This window comes from Urocitellus parryii, chromosome 11, assembly GCF_045843805.1.
Source record: "Urocitellus parryii isolate mUroPar1 chromosome 11, mUroPar1.hap1, whole genome shotgun sequence".
NCBI lineage: Eukaryota > Metazoa > Chordata > Mammalia > Rodentia > Sciuridae > Urocitellus > Urocitellus parryii.
This window is the reverse complement of record NC_135541.1, coordinates 80,164,345-80,176,221: the sequence shown is the minus strand read 5'-3', so window position 1 is coordinate 80,176,221 and position 11,877 is coordinate 80,164,345. Positions and strand designations below refer to the sequence as shown.

Below are 11,877 nucleotides of genomic sequence, written 5' to 3'. Positions count from 1 at the left end.
CAAATGGTGCTGGGAAAACTGGAAATCCATATGCAACAAAATGAAACTGAATCCCTTTCTCTCGCCATGCACAAAAGTTAACTCAAAATGGATCAAGGAGCTTGATATCAAATCAAAGAAACGGCATTTGATAGAAGAAAAAGTTGGCTACAATCTAAATACTGTGGGGTCGGGCTCCAAATTCCTCAATAGGATACCCATAGCACATAGAGTTAATAACAAGAATCAACAAATTGGACTTACTCAAACTAAAAAGTTTTTTCTCAGCAAAAGAAACAATAATAGAGGTAAATAGGGAGCCTACATCCTGGGAACAAATCTTTACTCCTTACATAATTTTTCTATGTAATGTATGAATACCCCACTGTGAATCCCACCAAGGTGTACATCCATAAGAATGATGTCCTAATTAGAATAAAACACATTCCCTGCTTATATAATTATATCAAATACACTCTGCTGTCATGAATAACTAAAAAGAAGCAATAAAAATAAAAATTAAAAAATAATCATTCCCATCTTATTAAAAATGTTATTTTAGTTTCAGTGATATAAACTAAATTTAGTTAGAAATGAATCTATGAACTATGTATATGGTATATTCTGAGAAATAAATAAACTTAATATAAAGTTTTTCCTTCAAGGGAAGAAAAATTTGGGAAATAAAGCTTAAATACAAAAAATCTGGAAAGCAAGACAGTATAAAATAACATTCTACATATGTCCTAAAACTTTTGTGAAAGGTGAATGTTGCTCAGTAAATATTGGTACCACTGTTGAACAATAAAATATGATGGAACAGTGTTTCAGGAAACAGATCTGACAGTGTCCAAAGGCATGGAATTAAGTGAGGAGGAAGGAACAACAGCTCAGAGTGAAAATGGAGTAGAGTAACTGCTTACAACAAGTAATAGATACATTTACTTACTACTCATAGAAGAAAATACTTTGTTTTGCCAATAAATACAACAGGTCTTGGAAAAATTTACTAGAACTTATGTGATTGCTTTAGTAGGAAGAACATCTGAGTTCAGTTCAAGAACAGCCTGAGCAACATAGCAAAACCCCTCTCAATTAAAAAAAAAGAAGAAGAACAAGAAGAAAAGAAAGATAGTATAAGTATAAAAGCCAGGTGTGGTGGCACACACCTGTAATCCCAGAAGGTCATGAGGCTAAAGCAGGAAGAATGCAAGTTCAAAAATTCAACCCCCTCAGCAACTTAGTGAGATCCTAAGAAACTTAGTGAGATCTGCCTCACTTTTTGAGACCCTTTCTCAAAAATTTAAAAGTTGAATAAAAAAGGCTAGGGATATGGATCAGTGGTTAATAACACTTGAGTTCAATAGAAAGTACCAAAAAATAGGAACCATTAAAGTATTGATTGCTAAAATAATAAGGTTGACAGAAGAGTTAAAAAATATGATTGAGGAAAGTTCCAAAAAATGTTGAGTAAAATGACATTTTAATAAAAAATACGTAAGAAAAAATAAAATGCATAGAGAGTGTGATGTTTAATTTTATGTGCCAACTTGACTGGGCTAAGTGATGCCCTGTAGTTGGTTTCATATGTGTCTCTATGAGGGTATTTCTAGAAGAGATTAGTTTTGAATTCATAGATACACCATAGGTAGGCATCATCCAAACATTTGACTGTCATCATAGAACATTAAGGTAGAGGAAAGCAAATTCATTCTATTTTCTTGAGCTGGGACAACTTTGTATTCATGCTCTCAGAATCTCAGAACTCAAAGACTTATGCCAGTAGACTCACCCTTCACCCTAGTTCTCAAGTCTTTGATCTTGGACTGAGAGTTGAACCATGGTACTCAGGCCTGTGGATTTGGACACTAGCAGGTATCCTTGTTCTCCAGTTTGCAGAAAGTACATCACAGAACTTCTTACCCTCTATAATCACAGGAAGCAATTCCCATTATAAATCAATTACTCCCTTCTTTCATTCAATGAGGCACAGGACTGAATACAGGTGAAAAAATATGCACACTGAAAAAAGTCTTGTGCCCCTTTTCCCTTCTTTAAATTCAGAATAGCTGCAACCAAGCACACTTGCTTCATCTCTATTTCTTTAAAAATTAGATAGAAATATGTTCTTCCATGGCTCAAAAAGGTAAAAGTAGATAGAGATTGTTGCTAGAGTCCCATAATTTCTGCCTTAAGTACAACATGGAAAGAGTGGAAACCCTTCCTCTCCCCTTGTCACAGTTATATCACCAGATCCATAGAAACTTGGCCCCAAGGCAGAGGCAAACAATTTAAGGTATGGCCTACTTCAAAGGGACCACAAGCAATTACAGGTTCTTTCATTTGATAGGGAATAAAGAGTGAGTGTAACTCCTGGACCAGTCTCTGTCTCTTCATGACACAATTTTGATTCTTTCCATGAATCAAAGTATACTGTATGTTTATCACCCATCTTCAAAAGAAAGGAGATAATTCTCTAATTTTGCCCCACCCTAGAACACTAGTGGTAGATAATAATGTTGTCAATTGTAAATTAAAAATAACTAGATTATCATGTTTATGACAATCTTTACATTACCAATTTTTAAATCTATCATATTTTTAATTGAAAACTATTTATATAATATGGAATACTAAAAGAATATTCTTTCAAATTCTAATAAATATTTTTAGCTATGGCAAAACTCAAATCAAACAAACTACTAGTGAGCTAATATCTATTTAATTGGCAATAATGTCAAAGTCTCATTAGAGTTCAAGATCTAGTGGATGGCTATGTTATCTTCAGTCAGAATATACTTTAACAAAAAATATATAAAATATATAAAACATATTTAAAATAGTTTTATTTTAGAACTCGACATATAGTGGAAGTGGTGAAAGTCTGATAATTTCCACCTAATACCTAAAGCAGAAAATAAGTTCTGTTATACAAGTATCATAACTTGGAATTTTTGAGGGGACAGAACCTGGACCCAGGAATCAGATGGAATCAAATCCTGACCTCCCTAATCCTAACTGAAAATCTCCTCTGGACCACGGTTACCTCAAATGTGAAGTATAAACAATACTAACACCTTCTTTGTAAGATTATAAGTGACAAGACAGGTGCAGTTGTTCACACCTGTAATCCCAGGCTGTACTAGATCTTGTGCTTCCCCTGCCTCAGTCTCCCAATTACAGGTACACCACAGCACCCAGCCATAACACAGAATGTTAAGAGAAAATTAAGTGTTGAAGAAAAAAAGGTAAATTTCACAAAGAAACAACAGACATCACAGCTTTGAAATACCAGTTTCAGTTCAAAGTTCTTTACTTTCTACTGGTAATCATAATACCTAAAAAAGTATGGTGTTTAACAAGTCAATTGTTATTCTAAATGATTTTCTTTTATTAATTATTTAATCCCCACCAAGACCTAAGGCATAGGTCACATTGACACATCATTTTACACCCTGTGTTACATTTTTATGCCCATGACATAAAATAAACAAATAGTAAAAAAGAGACCACTTACAGTAAAATGATTCTAGTAATGAACAATTTCCTCAATATTTCTGACAGGTTTCAATAGGAAATGCTTCTTCCATTCATCAAGGTCCACTGTCATTGACCCATCAAGATGTGTGCTATACATTTTTTAAGAAAGTATGTGCTCAAATAGAAATTGTGATTTATACATTTCAAAAACTTCAAAATGACATCAAGTCAGAAAATCTGGATTATACTAGAGCTCTGTCCATTGTTACTTTTGTGATATGGAGGCCACCTAACATCCATGAACCCCAATTTATGTGGGGATAATTCATACAATAAGGAACTATTCAGAGTATTAAATGAGATGGTATATACATTGTCACCATAAATTATAAAGAACTGCAGAAATTTAAGTCGTTATTATTACATCCCAATCTGCTAGTGGTTCTTCTTCAACATTTCTCCTTCTTTCTGCTTACAACCTCATCTTATAACTTCTTTTCATTGCTAATATCTCTAGCAATAGAGTCAGGCTGACAAATACCCTTTGTGGTTGCAGATCTTAAAAGACAATTTCCATTTTTATGGATCTGAAATATCTAGTATCCAAAATGTCAAAAGAAATATAAATAGCCATGGGATTATAATTCCCATTGAGATGATACTGTTCAAGCCAATTTCATGAATTTTTAAATTTGCCACCAGAGCCAGCAAAATGGCACAAGCCCATAATCCCAGTGGATTGGAAGGCTGAGGCAGAGGGATCGCTAGTTCAAAGCCAGACTCAGAGAGACCTTGTCTCTAAATAAAACATAAAAACTGGCTGGAAATATAGTTCAATGGTTAAGCACCCCTAGGTTCAATCATCAGTACCTCAGTAGAAAAAAAAAATTGAAGCAAAGAATTTCTCAAATAACTAAATGAAATTAAGAATTTGAAGAAAGACAGTGAGATACATTGCTTTACTAATTTTGGTTTCAAATTCTTGCCTCAGCCAACTTCTGTCCTGATTTTTTTTCAGGAATTATTGCTAATCCTAAAGCATCTCCTCAAGCCACCAGTTCAATTTCTAACACTCATTCTCAAGCCCCAAGTCATCCCAATTCTTCCCAAAACATGAGTGCTCAAGCAGTTTCATCATAAATAAATAAAAACAAAAGACTCTTGTCTCCACCTTCCCCACTATCACTCTGTTTCTGTCTCTGTCCTTGCAACAACACTTCATCAACAGTTACTTCCCTTGTCTCCAATCTCTCCTTGCCACTTTTGAACCCACTAAGATCTTACCACCATTACTCCACCAATGGCTTCCACAGGGCTAAATCCATTGGTCTATCCCCTGTCCTTGTCTTAGCTTATCAGAGTCATTTGACAGAAAGAACTATCTCCTCCCAAACTGTCATCTGTATTTGGCTTCCAGAACAGAGTATTCTACTGGTTTCACCTTTTCTCTCTAGTTGCTCCTTCTGGGTAACTTTGTCTGATTCTGCCCATCTCCCCTATGCCACAGTCTAGCTGTAGCAAAATAACTGGGGGGTGAATTGTGTACATTGATACAGTAGGAGCAGGAGCCTGTTATTGTAGCACAGGAGGGGTATATATACATTACACACAGCTTATCTAAATTAAAATAAACTAGATACAGCAGTCAACCAATAAGGAATCTCCACACTTAATGCCTCATAGTTGTTGCTTCACAAACCACTCCCTCTGTCACAATGCCAGGCGCCATCCTGACTTGTTTACAGACTCTAACATTTCCCCCTTTTGTTTAATTTAAATAATGACCATAGTGGTTTTTACACAAACACCATAAATAATCTGCTACAAGCCGAAGGGGAGGATACCAAACGCCACAATAACAAGCCAATTGATGGCTCAATGCAAGAAGCCCTTGGAAAAATTATAGCAGCAATAACACTGCTAGCAAAGATACTGAGTTACAATTTGTTGTAGATTACAATTTATTGTCTGAGTCCAGGTAAAGCAGTGTCTCAATAGATTAACTCACAGTCCAGGTAAATCACAGTCCAGGTAAGTTCTGCAGGCAGCTAGCCTAAGCTGTAGCAGCAGAAACAGCAACAGCTCAGAAGTCTTGTCCATTTCTCACCTGAAGTTTTGTCCAGTTTTCAGCAACACTGGAAATTTTTCCACCCTTGTCTTAACCAGCATTGGGATGAAGGCAGGAACTCTGGCAATGATGCTAAAGAAAATCCTGTAGTATTCCACTAAGAAAACAACCTTCTGAACAATTTAGTACATTATCTCAAGGTTTTTTACATTTGAAATAAGCCTTAATAGTGCTCATTATTCATTAGCTTCCAGGTGTGAGAGAACCATTGTAGTTATTGGCCTTGGAAATGATCAAACTTCAGGGATGCGGCTGTCTTCCACCTGAAGCATCCCGGGCAGCCCCAGATGGTCCTGGGGAGAGTCCGGGGAGTATTCCAGACTCAAACTGTCACTAGGCACAGGGAGCAAGAACCTAGGAGATTGTGCCTCCCGGTCAGGTTTCTATCTGGGCTCTCACAGTGGCATCCTGCTCCTGGGGCAGGGGGCGGGGAAGAGCCGCTGCCACCACTTGGAAAGTCCTTGCTGTGCCATGACCTGCTCGCGCACGTGGCAGCTGCCGCACCAATTCACGCACCCTCCAGTAATGAAAAGTATTCAGTAATAGCCTTTTGCTGCAACTTTTTTTTCTGATAATCCTTCCTCCTCTGAACTTTCTTCTTTCTGACTAGAGTTCCTGGGCTTCCATCAACACATGCCCTAACTATTCTTGGTTCCACTGGGGTGCCTTCTTCCCTTAGTAATTTTCTTAACACCCCTTCCATATTTTCATCACAAAGATAATTCAATACACTGAGACAAATCAAGACAAAAACATACTGTATCAATCTTCTCCATTTTCTCAAAATGACCATATTTCCTCTTGCCCATCTGCCTAGGAACAAGTAGATTTACTCCCATCCTATCTATGGATGGGCAACTTTTGTTTTCATCACTTACCCCCAAGTGTCCCGGGGTTCCCTGTATGGGACACTATCTGCCACAGCATGGCTCAGCAAAATAACTGGTGGGTGACCTGCAACTTGTGTACATTGATACAGCAGGAGTGGGAGCCGTTTATTGTAGCACAGGAGGGATATATATACATGACACACAGCTTATCTTAATTAACATAAACTAGATACAGCAGTCAACCAATAAGGAATCTCCACACTTAATGGCACGCTGGCGTTACTTCACAAACCACTCCCTCTGGCAAATGCCAGGTGCCATCCTGACTTGTTTACAGACTCTAACATCCCTGTCTCTTAACATTGGAAAACATTAGGACTCAGTACACTGTATTCTCTCTCTCCGTAGTCATCTCTCCCAGTCTCATGGCTTTAAAGACTTTCTGAAAGCTGTTGGTTCCAACCCCTCCCAGTCAGCTATCAGCCACCTCCTCTCTCTTGCTAGGGTGTTTCTTTGAACTCCAGATTACTAGTTCAAGTTGCCTACTTGACATTTTTACTTAGATGTCAGATTAGCATCTGAAACTTAACAAAAACAAAACTAGATTCTGATATGCACTCTGTCCTAACCCAGTTTCTCTCACAATCTTGTCCATCCCACTACATGGCAGCCACAGTCTTCTAAGTGCTCATATCAAAACTCCTGACTACCCTCTTTTGTATCATACACATGACCCAGAAGAAAATCCTGTCACCATTCCAAAATACATCAATAATCCAAACAGTTCTTACTTCTTCCATCCTAGTACAAGCCACCCTCAAATTTTGTCTGTGTTGTAAAACTATATTAACTGCTCTCCTTGGTTTCATCCTTACCCTAGCTACTCTCAATACACCACCAAGAGTGAGGGTGTTACAACTTAAGTTATATCATGTCACACACTTGTTTAAAACCATCCAATAATATATCAGTAAAAGTCCAAGTCCTCACAATTTCCTGCAAGACCTCATGTGATCTGGCCTGTTACCTCTTCAATCACACACCTCCTGGCATCCTCATTCTCTTTCACTCTATTCCAAACTCCCTTCAGCCCCTACATCTTTCTTTTTTTTCTGTAAAGCTCCCCACCCCAGGATTCATTAAGTCTTCCATGTCACTTCCTTCAGATCTACTCAAATGTCACCTTCAAGGTCTTCTCTATTTACCATGGATAAACTGTTTCCACCTCAACACACACACACACACACACACACACACACACACACACACGTCTTGAGCTGTTTTTTCCAACCTCTCCCTGTCAGCTATAAGCCACCTCCTCTCTCTACATCATGTGCAACATGTCCTTCTCTGACAGATATTCTTCCTCAAAGCTCACCTATCCTTAAAAAAATAAATAACATTTAGACTTGCTCATTTGTTCTCTTTCTTTATCTCAATATTTCTAAATCAATAAACCACAATAACAGACCTCACCTCCTCACCTCCCTTTCATTCAATAGCCCTCTGCAGTCTGATGTAGCCATTTGTCACACTGCTGAAACTGCTTTCACTGAGAAATCTCCCAATGGACATTTTTCAGCATTGATCCCTTCTGTTAAAAAAAAAAAAAATCTAGGATTTAGCAGGGCTGCTGTCACAGTTGTTGCCACTGCCGCCACCTCTGCCACCACCAAGGCTCAGTACAAGGGTGCCGCAAGCGAGGCAGGATGCACCAAAAATCGGATGAAGAAATGGGAAGAGCAGCGGGAGCATATGGAGCAGAGGAAGCAGCAGATCTCAGAAGAGAATGTAGTAAAATCCAACATTGACAAGAAGTTCTCTGCACACTACGATGCTGTGAAGGTAGAGCTCAAGTACAGCACCATCTTGTGACCCTGAATGACATGTAAGCCTAACAGGAAGCACTGGTGAAGGAGCAGGAAAAGCAGCTGGCCAAGAGGGAGCAGTCAAAGGAGCTGCAGCTAAAGCTGGAGAAGCTGCGAGAAAAGAGCACAAGAAGGAGGCCAAGCAGAAGATCTCTAGCCTGCCCTTCACCTGGGAAAAAGAAGAGGAGGGAGAAGAAGATGAGGAGGAGGTGGCCATGCATGAGGAAGAGCTGAAAAGGGAAGAGATCACCACAGAGAAAGAAATTGGGGAAGAACCCAGATGTGGACACCAGCTTCTTGCTTGACCAAGACAGGGAGGAGGAGGAAAATTGTCTCTGGGAAGAGCTGTAGCACGAGTGAGAAGTCAAGCAGGAGAAGATTAAGAGTGAAGAGATTGAAATCACCTTCAGTTACTGGGCTGGCTCTGGACACCAGCAGACAGTCAACATGGAAAAGAGCAATACAATGCAGCAGTTCCTCCAGAAGGCACTTGAGATCCTGCATGAAGATTTCTGTGAGCTCAGGTCAGCAGGGGTGGACCAGCTCATGTACATCAAGGAGGACTAATCATCACAGTTTCTGTGACTTTCTTGTTACCAAGGTACGTGGGAAGAATTGGCCACTCTTTAACTTTGATCTTCATGATGATGGGTGGCTACTCAGTGATGCCACTGTGGAGAAGTATGAGTCTCATGCAGGAAAAGTGATGCTGAGGAGCTGTTATGAGAAGAACAAGCACATCTTCCCTGCCATCTGCTGGGAGCCCTATGACCCTGAAAAGAAGTGGGACAAGTATAAGATCCAGTGAGCATCCAGAAAGTGGTTTGGCCTTGGCTATCCCTGGTGAACCCCCATGTCTCCAGAACTCAAGGGTCTGACTCCCCTGCAACTGTGCTGCTGTGTCCTAGGAGGATGGTAGCCACTCATACCCTGGAACTGTTATTGCTTTTTTTTTTTTTTAATAAATAGGTACTCATGTTAAAAAAAAATCTAAATAAATGAAGATGTAATTTTTTTTTGTTTGTTTTTGTTTTTGTTTTTAAAGAGAGAGGTAGAGAGAGGTAGAGAGAGAGAATATTTAATATTTATTTTTTAGTTATTGGAGGGCACAACATCTTTGTATGTGGTGCTGAGGATCGAACCTGGGCCACATGCATGCCAGGCGAGCGCGCTACCGTTTGAACCACATCCCCAGCCCCAAGATGTAATGTTTATGAGAGAAAATTTAATATTATAAATTTGCCAATTCACCAGTAAATCATTCTACACATTTAATAAATTATAATCAAAATCCAAAAAGGGAGTATATGTGTGTGTATGCTTAAGTAGGTAACTAAACAGGCTGGTTCTAAAATTTATATAGAATTTATGAAAGCTTATAAGATAATAAGAGCAAAGGACCAAGAATAGGATTGGTGCTATTGAAGTTTAAGAAAGTAAGACAGGACCTTAATTCTAAAGTGATTATAAAGATATTGTGTTAATTAGCTTCCATTCAAAGTGACAAAATACCAGAAATATTTAACTTAAAGAAGAAAGGACAGTTCCTTGCCTGTGGGTCTGGGCAGTGGAGGAGGGTATTTGGTAGTGGCTGGAGGCTTTGCTATGGGAAGTTGTCCCTTTGCTCTCTCTGGGCCAGCCCTCCTCATTGGTTCTCCTCAGCCGCTGAAGAGTGCACCAGGAGGCCCAGGCTACAGACGAGGCTATTTCTCCCAGCCCCGGCAGGTGAGCCACTTGGCAGTTGCTGAGTACCTCCTTTGCCACCTTTCTCCTCTGCCTGGCTGCCTGGCTGCCGCAGTGCACAAGGGGTGTTGGAGGTAGATGGGCTCCGGACCCAGGAGGCGGCTGTGGATATGGCGCTGGGCAATAGCACCCACAGATTCCAGCTACCATGGAGCCACAAGCCCCTCCCTGGGCATCCCTGCGAGCGCCCCCCCACCCAGCCCTGGGAACCTCTGCAAGCAGCAGCACCACTCTTGCCTATTGCAGCCGCATCACATGGGGAACTGGAGCCACTATGATCACTGGATCCTTTCTCCTGCTTAGATTCCTTAGCACCACCATCATGGCTCAGCCATAACCAAAGGCCCCAAGTCTCACTTGCACATACCACCATGTTGACCATGCCACTGGCCATGTACTAACCTGTGACAAGTGTCCAGTAGGAACCTATGTCTCTGAGCATTGTACCAACACAAGCCTGCGTGTTTGCAGCAGTTGTCTTCCAGGGACCTTTCCTAGACATGAAAATGGCATAGAGTGATGCTATGACTGTAGTCAGCCATGCCCAAGGCCAATAGTTGAGAAATTACCTTGTGCTGCCTTGACTGACCGAGAATGCACTTGCCCACTTGGCACATTCTAGTCTAATGGTACCTCTCCCCCCCCCAATACAGTGTGTCCTGTGGGCTGGGGTGTGCACAATAAAGGGACAGAGAACAAAGATGTCCAGTGTAAGCAGTGTGCTCGGGGTACCTTCTCTGATGTGCTTCTAGTGTGATGAAATGCAAAGTGTACACAGATTGAGTCAGAACCTGGTGGTGAACAAGCCTGGGACCAAGGAAACAGACAAATGGAGTAAGGGAAATAAGACAGAAAGTGTAGACCTTGCTCTGTCAAAACCTTGACTGAAAGTGGAGCAGAGAGTTGGAAAAGGGAAAGATGAGAGGGCCAGGGTCAAGAGAGGATCATTGTTATGAGACAGGAAGAAATTGAAAATATAGAATAAAGAAAAGAAAGTTGGCTAGGGACCATGGAACATTCCTATAATCTCAGCAACTCAGAAGACTGACACATGAAAATCAGAAGTTTGAGGCCAGCCAGGGCAACCTAGCAAGACCCTCTCTCAAAAAAAGAAAGAAAGAAAGAAATGAAAAGAACTGGGAATGTATTTTAGAGGTAGAGAGACACTGGGTATAATACTCGGCACTGTTTAAAAAAAACAAAAACACACCAAAAGCATTGAAAAACAAAAGAAAGTTTTACTTTTCCTCTTTTAAAGTAGATAAGAGGACATGAGACCAAGAAGTACCAAACTTGAAAAGGAGAAGAAACACTTCACTCCCTGAGACTAAAGGAAAGAAAGTAAGCACAGGCATAAATAAAGATAAACTAATACTTGACATATTTAATATATAGGCTAATTATCTGCTTAAATCTCAGCAAGCAATTTTAAGCATTTTCCATATGTTTGCTCATTAACCATCAAAATAATCCTAAAAGGTAAGCACCATTATTGTCCCCATTTTACAACTGAGTAAACTGTGAGAGTAACAAAATTCTGAAGAGGTTTGTTCAGGCCACCTCCCTGTAGTCAGTGAAGTAATTGGTATGTTCATCCATTGGAAGGGAGGAGCAAGGAACACTAGGAATTTGCAGTTGAAATAAGTCAGGGTACCTTAATGTCAATACTATTAACATTTGGATTCAGGTAATTCTTTGTTGTCTTGTGCAATATGACATGTTTAGCAATATTCTTGTCCCTTTGCACACATATGTGCAGGCACATACACAGTCAGAATCTTCAAAAATGTAACAAAACAATTCCAATGCCCTGGGGAACCAAGTCATCCCTTAGGTGGAGGTACAGAAG

General features: G+C 39.9%; 1 pseudogene; it reads left to right on the top strand.

Moving 5' to 3' along the window:
* Positions 1–1,819: 1,819 nt before the first annotated feature.
* LOC144249276 (protein FAM50A pseudogene) lies at positions 1,820–9,093 on the top strand (annotated as a pseudogene).
* Positions 9,094–11,877: the final 2,784 nt, after the last annotated feature.